At 38.2% G+C, this 16,642-nt stretch overlaps 1 long non-coding RNA gene across 1 annotated transcript in view; it reads right to left on the bottom strand.

Annotated features, from left to right (window-relative positions):
- Window positions 1-100: 100 nt before the first annotated feature.
- The window catches only part of LOC148133010 (uncharacterized), a 39,867-nt gene continuing 23,325 nt past the window's right edge, over window positions 101-16,642 (bottom strand). The window contains exon 4 of the long non-coding RNA XR_015745886.1: window positions 101-402. This is a non-coding gene — a long non-coding RNA (uncharacterized LOC148133010). The remainder of the gene's footprint in view (window positions 403-16,642) is intronic.

Raw genomic sequence — 16,642 nt, 5'->3', positions numbered from 1 at the left:
TATATTAACAGACTGTAAGAATGAAAATGCCTTGAAGGTGAAAAAGTGTTCCAAGCAAGTGTTTTCACAGATAAGTCTTTAATTAAAGCAGACTGTCAGGGTATCCAAGAGAATGGAGCATGAGCTATGCATTTGGCACTTGGTTTTTACACATTACACAACATTGTCAGCTAGTTTAGATTAGAAGCATACTTTTGCTATGCTGGTGTAATTACCTCATTATATTTCTGAAACTTACTCTGTGTCATGTGGCCCAATGTGACCTTCAGATAAAATAACTCAGGGCATTGCCAGATTTGTTTTCAGGTTTCAATGGGAAAGAAATTAATCTTCTCCTGATCAATCAACAGCATCACTAGGCACTTTCCATCACAGGTTCTGGCTCCTTCCTATGGCAGATTTCTGCAAAAGAGAAATTGTAGGTTACTTTGGTTCTTGTGAAGATTTGAAGTTATGTCATAGAGCATTTAAACTTTCTTTTCCTCCTCCAGGATATGTAGATCTGGGGTCCACAACCCATGAGCCATGGACCAGTACCAATCTATGGTCTGTAAGAGACGTGGCACAGAGGTTAGAATGTAGTATTGCATGCTAACTCTGCTCACTGCCAGGAATTTGATTCCTTTGATCATGACCTGCCCAAGGTTGACTCAGCCTTCCATCCTTCCAAAATGGGTAAAATGGGGACCCAGGTTGTTGGGGGCAATAGACTGACTCTGTAAACCACTTAGAGAGGGTTATAATGCACTATGAAGCAATATATAAGTCTAAGTGCTATTGCTATCAAGGTTAGGAACCCGGCCATGCAAGCAGCAGGTGAGAGGGTGAAGTTTAATCTGCGCGTTCCCAGGATCTAGGTTGCAGATGAAACACACACACGTACACACAGTCCATGGAAGAATTGTCTTCCACAAAACCGGTCCCTGGTGCCAAAGAGGTTTGGGATCGCTGATGTAGACTACTTCTAGCTATGCCAAAAGGAAGTAGCATTTCATTTTTCCTTCCCCTTGTTATGCTTTATAGTCTCATCTGCACAGAAATTTGAATAATAAAAACAAACTTAATAATATTAATAATCCCTCCAGTGAGGCAGTCCCTTGATGTGGTTGTGGTGCTTGTTGCATTCTCTGAAGAAGATCAGATTGAACCATATTGGACAGGTCTCATTAGAGGAGCCAGACAAACAGTAACTCTCCCATAAACAATATGGTGAAGTAAAATTATATATAGAAACCCATATTGGCTCAGTTGTTGCCTGGGTCATCAAGGACCATGCTAAGTTGTTTTATTTCCTGGACATCTGATGACAAGTGGATTACAGGATTCAGGACTGTTGGCTGAGCAACCAGCTGTTGCAGGACTACTGGAAGAAAAGTTGTTTACCCATTGCAACTATACAAAGACTGAAAACAAAAAATAATAATGATCTGTTACAAGTAGTCTTTGACTTACGGCCACAATTGTGTGCACAGTTTTGGTTGCTAAGCAAGACAGTTAAGAGATTTCCCCCACCCCCATTTTAACTGTGACAACTTTCTTCCCACAGTTGCTAAGTGAATCACTGCAGTTGTTAAATTAGTAACACAGTTGTTAAGTGAATCTGGCTTCCCCATTGATTTTGTTTGCCAGAAGATGGCACAAGGTGGTCACATGACCCCAGGACACTGCAGCCATCATAAATATGAGTCAATTGCCCAGTGTCTGAATTTTGATCACACGACCATGGGGATGATGCAATGGTCGTAAGTGTGAAAAATGGTCATAATTCACTTCTTTCATTGCCATTGTAATTTCAAACGGTCATTAAATGAACTGTTGTAAGTTCAAGGACTACGTGCATTTTCTCCACAACAACAACCCCTTTGAGGTGAATTGGGTTGAGAGAGAGAGTGACCAACCCAAGATCACCCAGTCTGCTTTCTTGTTTAAGGCAGGACTAGAACTCATAATCTCCCAGTTTCTAGTCTGTTTCTTTAACCACTAGACCAGGGGTGTCAAACTTGCGTCGTCATTGTCGTCACGTGACGTATCACAACCTCCTTTGCTAAAATGGGGGTGAGGGTGGCCAGTGCATGACACATCTGGCCAATGGGCCATGAGTTTGATACCCCTGCACTAGGCTGATCCTTGCATTTACGACCATCGCAGCATCCCACAGTCACACAATTGCCATTTGTGGGCTTTCCAACCGGTTTGCAACAAGCAGAGTAAATGCAGAAGTAAAATGCCAAGTCTCAGTCAGGTGATGTTTCCCTTAAGGACCTTAGCGACTTGCTTAATGACTGAATAACATCCTAAGTCCACCACGGTCATGTGGTTTTTCCATTTAGCAATTGCAACACCTAGGGAAAGAGTTGCTGGTCCCAATTGGAGTTGCTAAGCAAGGATTACCTGTAAATCACTTTTTAAGTGATAGCTGCTTGAGCTGGGTAGAGGGAACCAGGATAGCGATCTACTTTTTTTAAAAATGGTATGGCTGAATGGACAAGCTCACTCCAGCAGCCCTGTCAGATTAGTTGTTGTTATCATCTGCCCCTCCTCCTCCTTCTACACTCAGTGAATCAGGGAAGGGACACATGGCCAGCCTTTATGTTCTTGGCTCTGAAATGCCATTGATAAATCGCCCTCCCTGTCATGGGCACTTTTTCCAGCCAAGAAAGCCCCTATTTGGAGAGAGAGAGCTATTGTGTATCTGTATATATACATGTGGTGGGGTTCCTCTTCCACCCACTTTGTTCACAGATGTCAGAGAGCTTGCTTTGAAAAAAAAAATCCCCTTTTGGCAGCCTGTTGCTGTTTCCACAATTAGCTGAGGCAAGTATAATGTTGTCAACAGCTGCCAGGGCTGTATGGAAGAAAATAGCATTTTGTGACCGCTGCATCTTTCCTCCATTGAGACACTCCTTTTCACAGCATCGCGGCTCATCTGAGAACAATGTGTGGCCCACTGCAAGTGAAGAGGCTGGAGGTTAACTAACTGCATCTTGGCTTAGCGCATCAGTCCCTCCTCCTGGCCTGAGGTCAGTGGCGTTGCCAGTTGCTCAGCTCAAGGGGAAAATTGTCTTGAATTTCCCTCATGACAGTTGGAGCCTATGAAGACCCGGACCAGCAGCTTAACACAAGGTTGACATGGTGCTAAGTTGCTGCAGGGCGCGGGGAGGCAAGATCAGAGAGATTTTTTCCTCAGTCTCTTCCTTCAGAAATCACATTTTGCATTGTGAGTTACCATGACAATGCTCAGTTCATTCATTTATTGTTATTTATAGAAAGGGACCAGCTAGAGATATTGCAGGTTTAAGATGCTATGACCTAGTCGCACAATTTATCTTTTTAAAATAACAGAGGTATTTTCAGCACACATTTTTTTTCTAGAGCAGGCAAATAGCCTCTAAGACTTCCACACAGAAATTGAGGGGGGCGGTTCTATTTCTCTGTCAGTCTAGTCTAGTCCCATCCTGTCCCTCATCTATCTATCTATCTATCTATCTATATCTATCTATCTATCTATCTATCTATCTATCTATCTATCTATCTATCTATCTATCTATCTATCTATCTATCATCTATCATCTATCTATCCATGAATGAAAGAGAAGAGTTCTAAAAAAATATGTCAATTTGGGGCTCATCATAAACAGGCCCCTCATCCACTATGGTTGGATGTTATAGTTATAATCAACTTGTGCATGTTAAAGCTAACCCAGTTGCCACAACTGAAGAAAATGTGTGGGTGGCTTAGCCATTATTTTATATCTTTCCCAATCTTCTGACTGTTGTCTAGTTCCAGACAATCTGTGTGGAAGAAAATGGTTGCTGCCATGAACAAAAAAGGATGCAAAATCTCTCTCTCTCTCTCTCTTTCTTTCTCTCTCTCTCTCTCTCTTTCTTTCTTTCTTTCTCCCCCTCCCCCTCTCCCTTTCTATCTCTCCGTCCCCTCCTCAGGTGAAGAGAAAAAGGGGGGGATTCTTGTCAGAAAAAAATTCTGAGAAATTTTTGACTTAGCTCTACTCAATACAACTGTAAAATAGCACTTTAAAACAATCAACGGCTAACACATGAATTATATTTTACTTAATTACTTAGCTAGTTATATCCTGCCTTTATTACATTATAAATAACTCAAGACACAGAATGTACATAATATTCCTTCCTCCCCACAACAACCCTGCGAGGGGGTTTGGATTGAGAGAGAATGGCTGGGCCTAAAGTCACCCAGCCAGTTTTCATGCCTAAGGCAGGACTAGAACTCACAATCTCCTGGTTTCTAGACTTAACTACTAGACCAAAGTGACTAAAAAGCCATTTCAACCTGGATTGCTCAAGGTCTTCCTAAACAAGTAGGGTTTGATATGTTTTCTAGGATGGGGAGAACCAATCAGTCGAGCTATCCAGAGTTTTTAAAGGCAGAGAGCAGCCATGATGAAAATCAACCAATCGAAATCTCACTCCACTATCTACGTATAAACCCCATCCATAGATTTTAGAAGGCAAGAAGGGAAATATCTTAAATATTGATTTTTCTGTCCTGAACACTCCAAATGCATTTGGAATCAACTGGGCCATAGATAATTTGCGGCTTTCAGCATGTTTTCTTCTTGCTGTTTGGTGTAAATCTCTTGCTCCTATTTACAGCCACAGACAGCATATTGTAATCGAAGAGGAATGGCCCTAAATCATATAAACATTTGCTAGCCCATTATTTTTTATGGTTCAGATCAAAATACCCCAGGAATTCTATCACATTCTATCACCATTTTGTCAGAAATAGTTGTATGAGATAAGGACACTCCTATCTTTCTCCCATCACTTGTCCTGCCCTTATTTTAAAACGCTACACCAGTTGCTCTGTTTGGTGTCTGTATACATTAGTATCCAATTTCTCTGTAAGGAAATCTCCCTTCAATTCCTTGAATGCCATCTCTGTGTTTCTTATTGACAATTGTTAAGTCTGGGGTGTTGTCTGGCAGATAGATGCTTGTCTGTTTGAATTCCAAAGTCCTAGAGCATTTTAGCATCTTCATTTTCTATTACTTTGTCTATTTTGTGATTCCACCAGTTCTTGCTGGCAGGCTAATGTTTTTTTGCAGATCTTCCAATGCACCATTGTTGCTACTTTATTATTTATAGCACTAGCACTATAGCACTTAGACTTATATACCGCCCCATAGTGGCATCACTCTCTGGGTTTACAATGTCAGCATATTGCTCCCAAAAATCTGGGTCCTCATTTTACTGAGCTTGGAAGGATGGAAGGCTGAGTCACCTTGAGCCCCTCCAGGATTGAACTCCAGGTTGTAGGCAGAGTTAGCTGTAATGTTGCATTTTAACAATCCCGCTGTTATCATTTCACTGTTTATAGTCAGATGGGCAATCTTCTTGCAACAGCTAGCTAGGTTTTATTGGTACTAGACTTTCATCCTGCCTTTTATATACATTTCCATATTCATCCATATTGGTCAACTCAACTGCCACCTCCCATTTTCCCCACAACGATAGATTTTATCCATATCTATTGGGTCCTTCCAAAGACCTGGGGTAGGCAGTTGTTGTTTAATAATATTAAAGATACTGTCACATGATGTAAGCCGCCTTTTGCAATTGACTGAAGGGGATTTTGTCATTGTCAATGATGTTGTTAAAATGGGTTGGGCTGAAAGAGAGAATGATTGGCTCAAAGTCACCAAGGGGCTTCTATGCCTAATGGAGGCCTAGATTTCATGGTTTCTAGGCCAACATCTTAACCACTATACAAACTGTAGCGTAAACTTTCCTAATTGCTGTTGTTGCATAACCACATTGTAGTGTAAACATGTTCTCTGTGAAATGTAGCATGACCTTCACAGCAGTACTCCAGTCCAGAACATATATTATTCAATATGGAAGTGACAACTGATGTCCAAATGTTGTTTTATAAGAACCAAATGATCTTACCCCATTATAGTTTTTGATACCTCACTATAGTGAAGCATACAGTATCTGCACTGTTATAAAAGCTTAGATGTTTTCAGAATTTTGCTTAGAACAGGCTTAAAGATAAATTACCAAGAGACTCTTTTTGATTGCAGTATGATTTTTAAGTGAAATATCTTCCCTAGCACATTAAGCTCTTATTTAAACCAGAATATTTCCATGCACAGAGAAGGAAACAGTCAGTGTTCAGTCTTATTTTACTTCCTCTTTCACCAGTGTTGGAAAATTCATAGAGCTTCTAAATGCATCTTTGTAAAAAATAGCTCACATCTATAGCAAGGGTGGAAGGAATAAAACGACACAACAGGAAAACTACTTATACCCAAACCCATGAGCATTTCTGAATCCTACTGGATGCTTCTTTGAAGCCTCTGGTTAGATCACCTATTTAGATTTGGATACCAGAATAAGGCACACAGCTGCTTTGAAGAAGTGCATGCTAGTCTTTTTAGTCAATACTAAATTGAGTTTTCTCTATTTCTGTTGGCAATGTAATTTTAGGTTTTCAGGCAAAGTATTTTGTTATGTAGTGCTTCATTTTTTGCATTAATGGTATTATTTGACACCTAATTAAATGGAGATGCTAGGAGTAGACCATATTTTTTTTAAGGGAGAACTTTTTCATATCATTAGTATCCATCTGGAAAAACTAAGTCAGTTAATGTAACCATTTGAATTACAGCAAAATCAGCTCCTTTCAGGGTCACAGGAAAGAGTTAATGAGGAGGAGGCGGCAGAAATGACAAAAGTAACAAGAACAATGGAGGGATATCAGAACATTCTAATAATGGAGCACATTCGCATTTTGCCTAGAACAGGGGTCTCCAACCTTGGCAACTTTAAGACCTGTGGACTTCAATTCCCAGAATTCTGTGAATTGAAGTCCAAAATCTTAAAGTTGCCAAAGTTGGAGACCCCTGGCCTAGAACAACTCAGCATGGGCAATATGGCACAGGCCCTGGTTACTTGAGGGCTGTCTATCTCCTATGGTCAGCCAGACTAGTTCCATCAGGCAGAGTTGGCTTTCTTCAGATCCTTTCACTTTAAACAATGACATCATCAGGATCAACTCTAAATCCCAACTTCGCTGAGTATCTGACAGGACTCCTGCTAGTTCTTGGTACATTTCTATAGGTTTTACATCTATGGCACAATGATGTATCCTTTCGTAATCCTTCAATACAACATTCTCTATGTGCACAATCTTCATCCTGTATCATTGCCTGAACTAAGCTTTTGACTTTGTTTTATTTAATTTTTATTCTGCATAGCCAGCTGAACAGGTATGCCCTTTTAAGTAAAAATGAACACGTCATCCAGGTCATAGAGAGATAGGGAGAGTGACCCAACTACTAACACAGTGGAGGATCTCTAGCCATCAAGTCTTGGGACATCAGTTGCTGGGAAACATGGGAACCATTTGCCGGTCACTATTGGTCCACACCAGAGAGGCCTATTTTCTAGCAGAGATCTAATATTCTGGTGTTCATTGATGGTCAGAGTCTCTTTCTCACTGCTTGAGATATTTGCATACGTTCCAGCAGTTGGTAAAATAACAGGTGTAAAAGGAGGCCCAACAAGAAATGGAAATTTTGTCAGATATCCACATGACTGTTGATAAAGTACAATCATAAATATTAGTTTTTAATATATAAAGATAGATTATTTGAGCATCTGGACCGCATTATGATCTGATAGCATTTGAAAGCTTGCAAGGCTTTGACCAACTTGGTGTTCCAATGAAAGGTTCATTTTCTATCTTCTCTATGTCTCCAAATATCTGCCAAATATAAACAAGCAGTCTATATCCAGGCTGCCTAGAAATTTTATAGCTGTTATTTATCCTCTAGGGTTACATCTTAATACAGAACGCCAACTCCATTTTCAAATCAGATAGCTTTTGCCACACCTGTTTCACGTTCTTGTGTTATGACTATATTAAACTGCTCCCCAAGGTCAGAAGAGGGATGAGTGCAGGGGCATCACTATTAGAAACAGTTGTGTGTGTTATTTTCAGCCAGCAAGATTTGTTTTTTTAACTTGACTCTGGACAAAGGAAATATTCAATGGGCTCCAACAGATTCAAAGAACAAAGGTTAGAACACATTGGGTGAGAGGCATGACCGAAAGCTGCTGTGTGAAAGTTGGTCTTTTATAAGTATTTAAAATGTAACGCAGATCATACCACTTTAGCCAGGAACCTGAGAGGGTTTTTTTTTTTTTAAAAAGAAATGCTGAGAAGGTCTAAATGCAGACAGGAAGAACTATCTTATAAATAATATAGTGAGATGTGTAGTAGGTTTATGCAAGTAAAGTACCTTGGGTTTGCTTCAACAAGAACATTTGTGGCACAGAAATAATGCAATTTTCAATGAACTTGCAAGGAAGTAAGTTTTTTTAAAGGGATTTTACCATATTCTGAGATCTGCTGTAATGTTCACTCAAATCACTATCAAATTAAATCAGTCCATCAAATTTTTGGGCAGCCTTAATCTGTAAACTATTAAGAAAGATTCTAAAAGAAGACTATGTTGAAAAAAAGGTGACATGTAGACAGACATGCAGTCCACTGATCACAATAACCGAAACCTTTCGAATTGAGTCGATGGTACCTTTTTAATCACACAAACTTCATTCCAGAGAAATTATGCCATATTTCTTTTCCCCTGTTCAACCATGTCCAAGAATTACCTGGACAATTCCCTGGAGTTTTGTTGGCAAGGTTTTTCGGAAATGGTTTGCCATTCCCTCCTTCCTAGAGCTTAGCAGCTTACAGAACATACTAAGTCACAATCAAGCAAATACACTTTCATTTAGCATGATGATAATGTGTCTCCAGCATATGGAAAAGTAGTTGAGAAGTATTTTTTAATCTGATGTCTGTTTATCTGTCTGTCTATCTATCCACATAGCTGTTGTGCTATTTTCCAAAACATGCTGTATGTTACAAACTCTGATTCAGAATGCAGATTTTATGCCAATTAAAGCAGTCATGGGGAATGAAGATGATGGTTTCTTTGCCTTTATAAAATGCAAATATTTACTGAATTATGTAGGAAAATAAGAATGCCATTATAGGTTTTGTAGAATATGAAGATATATGAAGAAACTGATTCCTTGTATTTAGTAAAATTGTCTTTATTATTTCCGGATATCATGATTTGTATTTGTTTTGATGACAATACATTTACATCAAATGCATTAATTAACAATAGAGATCATAGGTTATGTATATGTTTGTGTGTGTTTGTGTGTGTGTGTAAATATATATATGTATACACACACACACATACATATACAGAGAGAGGGAGTATGTGTGTGTGATATATTTACACACACATATACATACTAGTACGTATATATAATATATTATAGAATATATAGAGACAGCAGTGTGCAAATAGTAAACATTTTAATGAGAAACAGTGGATTTTGAAATAAATAGTAAAATAGTTAACAATTGCCTATTATTCTTTTCTATTGTACAGGTGAAACTCAAAAAATTAGAATATTGTGCAAAAGTTCATTTATTTCAGGAATGCAAGTTAAAAGGTGAACCTAATATATGAGATAGACTCATTACATACAAAGCAAGATAGTTCAAGCTGTGATTTGTCATAATTGAGATGATTATGGCTTACAACTCATGAAAACCCCAAATCCACAATCTCAGAAAATTAGAATATTGTGAAAAGGTTCAATATTCTAGGCTCAAAGTGTCCCACTCTAATCAGCTAATTAAGCCATAACACCTGCAAAGGGTTCCTGAGCCTTTAAATGGTCTCTCAGTCTGATTCAGTAGGAATCACAATCATGGGAAAGACTGCTGACCTGACAGTTGTGCAGAAAACCACCATTGACACCCTCCATAAGGAGGGAAAGCCTCAAAAAGTAATTGCAAAAGAAATTGGATGTTCCCAAAGTGCTGTATCAAAGCACATTAATAGAAAGTTATGTGGAAGGGAAAAGTGTGGAAGAAAAAGGTACACAAGCAGCAGGGATGACAACAGCCTGGAGAGGATTGTCGGGAAAAGGCCATTCAAAAGTGTTGGGGACTTTCACAAGGAGTGGACTAGAGTCAGTGCATCAAGAGCCACCAAACAGAGACGGATCTTGGACATGGGCTTCAAATGTCGTATTCCTCTTGTCAAGCTGCTCCTGAACAACAAACAACATCAGAAGCGTCTTACCTGGGCTAAAGAAAAACAGAACTGGTCTGTTGCTCAGTGATCCAAAGTCCTCTTTTCTGATGAGAGCAACTTTTGGAAACCAAGGACCCAGAGTCTGGAGAAAGAATGGAGAGACACACACTGCAAGATGTTTGAAGTCCAGTGTGAAGTTTCCACAGTCTGTGTTGATTTGGGGAGCCATGTCATCTGCTGGTGTTGGTCCACTGTGCTTCATTAAGTCCAGGGTCAATGCAGCCATCTACCAGGAGATTTTTGGAGCACTTCATGCTTTCTTCCACAGACGAGCTTTATGGGGATGCTGACTTCATTTTCCAGCAGGACTTGGCACCTGCCCACACTGCCAAAAGCACCAAAACCTGGTTCAATGACCGTGGGATTACTGTGCTTGATTGGCCAGCAAACTCACCTGACCTGAACCCCATAGAGAATCTATGGGGCATTGCCAAGAGAAAGATGAGAGACATGAGACCGAACAATGCAGAAGAGCTGAAGGCTGCTATTGAAGCATCCTGGTCTTCCATAATGCCTCAGCAGTGCCACAGGCTGATAGCTTCCATGCCATGCTGCATTGAGGCAGTTATTGCTGCAAAAGGGGCCCAAACCAAGTACTGAGTACATATGCATGCTTATACTTTTCAGAGGTCCAATATTGTTCTATGTACAATCCTTGTTTTATTGATTACATGAAATATTCTAATTTTCTGAGATTGTGGGTTTGGGGTTTTCATGAGGTGTAAGCCATAATCATCGCAATTATGACAAATCACAGCTTGAACTATCTTGCTTTGCTATATTAGTTTCACCTTTTAAGTTGCATTACTGAAATAAATGAACTTTTGCATGATATTCTAATTTTCCCAGTTTCACCTGTATATTATACATTTATTTTATTTTTATTTTTTCCAAATTCAGATGGTAACCTCTCATGGCATTTGCTTCTTTGCATTTACAAGTAGTACAGAACATATTGTATAACTTTTCAAGCTACATACCCAATTTAATCTTTTCAGGATTCCAGACTTTGAAACAACCAGGAAAGATCTATATCTGTAATTGTGTTCCATCCACAAGGACACCAAAATGAGGCTAGCAGGGGCAGAAAGAATAAGTCAACCTTGCAGTCCCATTTGGTGCATGATTGTGACTGAGAAATGTTAACTACAGTACTTCAATATGGATCTATATTCATACTGATATAAGAAATATCTTCCCAAGAAGTATAGTGAGCTTCACATCTGAAAACCTAGCCTAATTCAATGTTTATTATTTCAGTGTTCTTAAGACCTAGAAACAAAATCAGTGCTTAGAGGTAAAAAAGCAGAAATGTTAGTAGGTTATTATTTTTTTACAAGAATGTTGTGTTATTTAACCATCCTCTTCAGCAGTTTTAAATGTCTCATGCAACAGTTCTGTTAACAGGGCTCTGCATTACATCCTACAACACCTTGAATCTCCAAATACCTATGCAAGGGTCCTCTTTGTAGACTTCAGTTCAGCATTCAATACCATTATTCTAGACACTCTTCTAAGTAAATTAAACCAACTAGCGGTACCTGAACACATTTGTAAGTGGATCATAAGCTTCCTAACAGAAAGGAAGTAGCAGGTGAAGCTAGGTGGAATCACATCTGATACCCGTACAATCAGCACAGGGCCCCCCCAAGGCTGTGTGCTATCTCCACTTCTCTTCTCCCTATATACCAATGGCTGCATCTCAAACGATCCATCTGTTAAAATACTGAAGTTTGCTTATGACACAACAGTGATTGGTCTCATTCGAGACAATGTTGAATCTGCATACAGACAGGAGGTTATACAATTTGCCTCGTGATGTAACCGGAACAATCTAGAACTGAACACACTCAAAAACGTAGAAATGGTGGTAGACTTTAGAAGAAACCCTCCTATACTACCACCTCTTACAATACGAGACAACACAGTATCAACAGTAGAGACCTTCAACTTTCTAGGTTCTACTATAACACATGATCTAAAATGGACACCTAACATCAAAAACATCATCAAAAAAGTACAACAAAGAATGTTCTTTCTGCACCAACTCAGAAAGATCAAACTGCCCAAGGAGCTGCTGATCCAGTTCTACAGAGGAATTATTGAGTCTATCATCTGCACCTCTATAACTGTCTGGTTTGGTTCTGCAACCCAACAGGACAGACACAGACTTCAGAGGATAATTAGGACTGCAGAAAAAGCAGCTACTACCCACCCACCTTCAGTTGAGGACCTGTATATTGCATGAGTCAAAAGAGGGCTGTGAAAATATTTACAGAACCCCTCACATCACGGACACGAACTATTTCAACTCCTTCCCTCAAAACGACGCTATAGAGCACTGCACACCAGAACAACTAGACACAAGAACAATTTTTTCCTGAAAGCCATCACTCTGCTAAACAAATATTGTTCAACTATTACAAAGTCTGCACTATCATTAAGTGTTGTACGTTATGATTCTTGATTCTTAACAAATGTATCTTTTCTTTATCTATACTGAGAGTATTTACACCAAGACAAATTCCTTGTGTGTCCAATCACACTTGGCCAATAAAGAATTCTATTCTGTTCTATTCTATTCTATTCTATTCTATTCTATTCTATTCTATTCTATTCTATTCTATTCTAACAGTTCTCATTACTTCCTTTCTTAAATAACCAACAGCTTGATTTGATTTTATCTTCCTTTTTACTAAGACAGTTATAATAGAAGGCTGACCTCCAATTAACTACCTATTTCCTCTGAATGAGGCAAACAAGGACTTTAATTTTATTTTTAGTTTTTCTGCTTTACTTTTAATATGAGCCTTCATCTTTGCAAGTGATAATATTTAACTCGTTTATAACAATGACATCTGTTTACCATTCCAGCTAGACTATTGCAGTATGTATAACTTTTTTAAAAATCGATATTGGCCTATTTTTCCAATAACTGTCTTGTTTAAAGTAGATTATCGTGAAACATGAAATAAAATATTTAAATGTTTGTTTGTTTGTTTTTAAAATGGTATAATCAGGACAGGGGGCTTGCTGCAGAATTTCATTTAACAGAACATTCAAAACAAATATCAAATGTTCTGTTTTTTAACAGAACATTCAAAACAAATATCAAATGTCATTCTGACCTGCTGTAATCTGAAATAAAGTTATTCACAATAGCTTCTTGAAAGAAGTTCCCTACAATACAATCTAAAAAGTACTTAACTGTCATCATGGAAAAAAGAAAATTACAACCAAATTGTTCTGTTGCTGATGCTTACAAATCTGATATTGGCCTATATTTCTGTGTTTATTATTTTACATTCTGTTTTCTGCTATAGATGTGAGCAGAGTTCTTGGCTCAAAACCAAAAAATGGAAATACAGATAAATGCACTCTGGGCAACAAACAGTTTAGTAGACGTAAGAGGACAGTGCAAATGTAAGTGGATTTGTGTTATATATTACATTTTGTAGCATTATATCTTTGAAAACTGATAGACTACAAGATAATTAAGAAAACTGATAGATTAAAAAAGAACATAGCTTTTTCATCAAATATAATAAATTAAAGGGCCCTTAAAATCAGAGGTGCTATCTGGTAATCCAGGAGTAGACAGATGTATGAAGTCATGGAAACATGTATTTTGGGGATATTTTTAAAGCACATACTAGGAGAACAAGTGGGAGAAAGATCTTTAAACAGCAAGAGAATTGAATAGAATTTTGGATAGAATTTATTGACCAAGTATGATTGGATACACAAGGAATTTGTCTCCGGTGCATAAGCTCTCAGTGTACATACAAACAACAAAGTGATAAGTCATAGATCATAAATCATAACATATAAACAACAATTGATAAATCATAATATACCAATAAGGGGAGATAGTAGGAAAGATGAGGGATGAGAAAAATGAGAAGATGACAAGGATAATAGCAATACAGCTTACGACATGGGAAAATATTGTTATATTTTGTTATTGTTGTTAATCATTAAGTTGTGTCCAACCCATCATGACCCCATGGACAACATTACAGTGTTCCTTCAGGCCTTCCTGTCCTCCACCATCCCCCAGAGTCCATTTAAGCTCATGCCTACTGCTTCAGTGACTCCATCCAGCCACCTCATTCTCTGCTGTTCCTTTCTTCTTTTGCCCTCAATTGTTCCCAGCATTAGGCTCTTCCCCAGTGAGTCCTTTCTTCTCATTAGGTGGCCAAAGTATTTGAGCTTCATCTTCAGGGTCTGGCCTTCTAAAGAGCAGTCAGGATTGATCTCCTCTAGTACTGACTGATTGGATAGCCTTGCGGTCCAAGGGACTTGCAGGACTCTTCTCCAGCACCATAGTTCAAAGGCCTAAATTCTTTAGCTTTCAGCCTTCCTTATGGTCCAACTTTCACATCCACACATTGCAACTGGGAAAACCATAGCCTTGACTATATGTACTTTTGTTGGCAGGGTGATGTCTCTGCTTTTTAATATGCTGTCTAGATTTGCCATATCTTTCCTCCCCAGGAGCAAGCATCTTTTAATTTCTTGGCTATAGTCCCCATCTGTGGTGATCTTGGAGCCTAGGGAAATAAAATCTGTCACTACCTCCATTTCTCCCCCTCTATTTGCCAGGAATTGAGAGGGATGGATGCCATGATCTTAGCTTTATCTTTGAATAAATATGGGTAAATATAGGTGAATACTAAGTGCTAAGTTTTGAAGAGTAAATATGAAAACACTTTCCTACTTGTGTAGCCCTCAGGTTTTATCCACATATTAGAATGTATGGGAGGAAAAAAATCTGCTATGTTACTTTTATATGTAGTGTTTCCCAACTTGTTATCTGTCAAATGTATTAGATTGCAGCTCCCATGATTCCTACTTCATATGGCTTTGCTTACTTCAAATTAAACAAGTGATCCAACTTATCCAGCAAATACATCTTAGGGAAAATTGCTTGGCAAACCTTTTGTGCCTTGGCACCTAAGAACACCTTAAAGTAGTTTCCACTTGTCTCTAGCAAGATCAAAGATGATAGATATATTTTTTATGCTATAATATTCTTTTCAAGAGGATGGAACAGTTTTTATTTTAAATAAGAATTTTATTCTAAATATCAGCAATACATTAGACAATTGTTCATTTCATTTCAAACATAACTATATATTTTCATGGCTTTATATAATTTCCTTCTAAAGTGACTGGAGATCAGACTCATGAAAACTTCTTATACGATTGAACGATCTTTAATAATATATATCTATTGCATTTAACAGGCCTTTTAAAATACTGCTCTCAGAGATGAATACATTTTATCTTGTAACACTCTTAACACCTAATTTACACCTAAATTATATATTATATTATGTAAAGAACTTGAAGAACAACTTCAAGGAACTATAATGTGCAGTGAGAAACAGCTGAGGAAATAAAAAGTTGATTTCCTCTCTGGGTGGTTTTTGTTTTTTGTTATAAAAAAACATGGGGCAAAATATATGTGCATTTCTCTCCCATTCCTTCTCTACACAAGATCCTACACAAAGTATAGCCAAAGTATTTTTAACATCTTCTACTTATGAAACTTTGGAACATCAAATGGTACTATAAAACTGTGTAAGTCTCCTCATCATATTTCAGTAATTAAACATTGATTACCACAGCTCTCCAGGAAACAAAGCAAGATAAACCAGCCTGTGCAAATACAGAAGAAATTAATTCATATTGATAGAGCTGAAGAAACTAATTACTATTAAGAAGGTTTTTGTATGAAATTGCAATATGTGCATGCTGAATAGTTATCTCAAACTTGCCCTACCTTGAAGCTTTTTTTAAAATGACATAATCTCCAGGCTGAGACTTGCAAACTTACTTTAGGATAACCCAGAAAAATGTATTATGAAGTAGAAAAAGATACATTTATCATGCAACCAAAAGTGAGGTATAGTGACAAATCTGATCGTAGCACCCAAGAAGGAATAATATAAGTTTGGAAAGCCAAGTTGGTGTGCTGTATATCTCAGTCTGGGCAAGTTTAAGATGGGTGGACTTCCAGAATTCCCCAACCAGCCGTAAGACATACGGCTAGAAACCAAGAGACCATGAGTTCTAATCCCACCTTAGGCACAAAGCCAGTTGTGTGACTTTGGGCCAGTCACTGTCCCTTAGCTCTATGAAGAAAGCAATGACAAACCACTTCTGAAATCTTGCCAAGAAGCCTGCAGGGGCAAATCCAGGGAGATGCCAGTACTCAACACTAAGTCAAAGACATAAAAACAAACCAAACCAAAAAAGCATTGGCAAAAGTAGAAACATGTAAAGAAAGAAAAAGCTGTAACTGTCTGTATTTAGATTGTTTTTAGCTTAGGAAAAAGGTTAAAGGAAACTTTACAAATTGCAAAATGTGGAGAAAGTAGCTAAAAAAAATAGAATATTAATCCCTCATAATAATAGTACCTGTAACCATCCAATGAGACAGGACAAATTAAATGAGCTCTACA

This window comes from Notechis scutatus, chromosome 1 (assembly GCF_049901735.1).
Source record: "Notechis scutatus isolate UNSWTSFEM ecotype Mainland chromosome 1, rNotScu1.2, whole genome shotgun sequence".
NCBI classification, from domain to species: domain Eukaryota; kingdom Metazoa; phylum Chordata; class Lepidosauria; order Squamata; family Elapidae; genus Notechis; species Notechis scutatus.
Note: the sequence above shows the minus strand (reverse complement) of the source record. Positions and strands in the feature narration are given on the sequence as shown.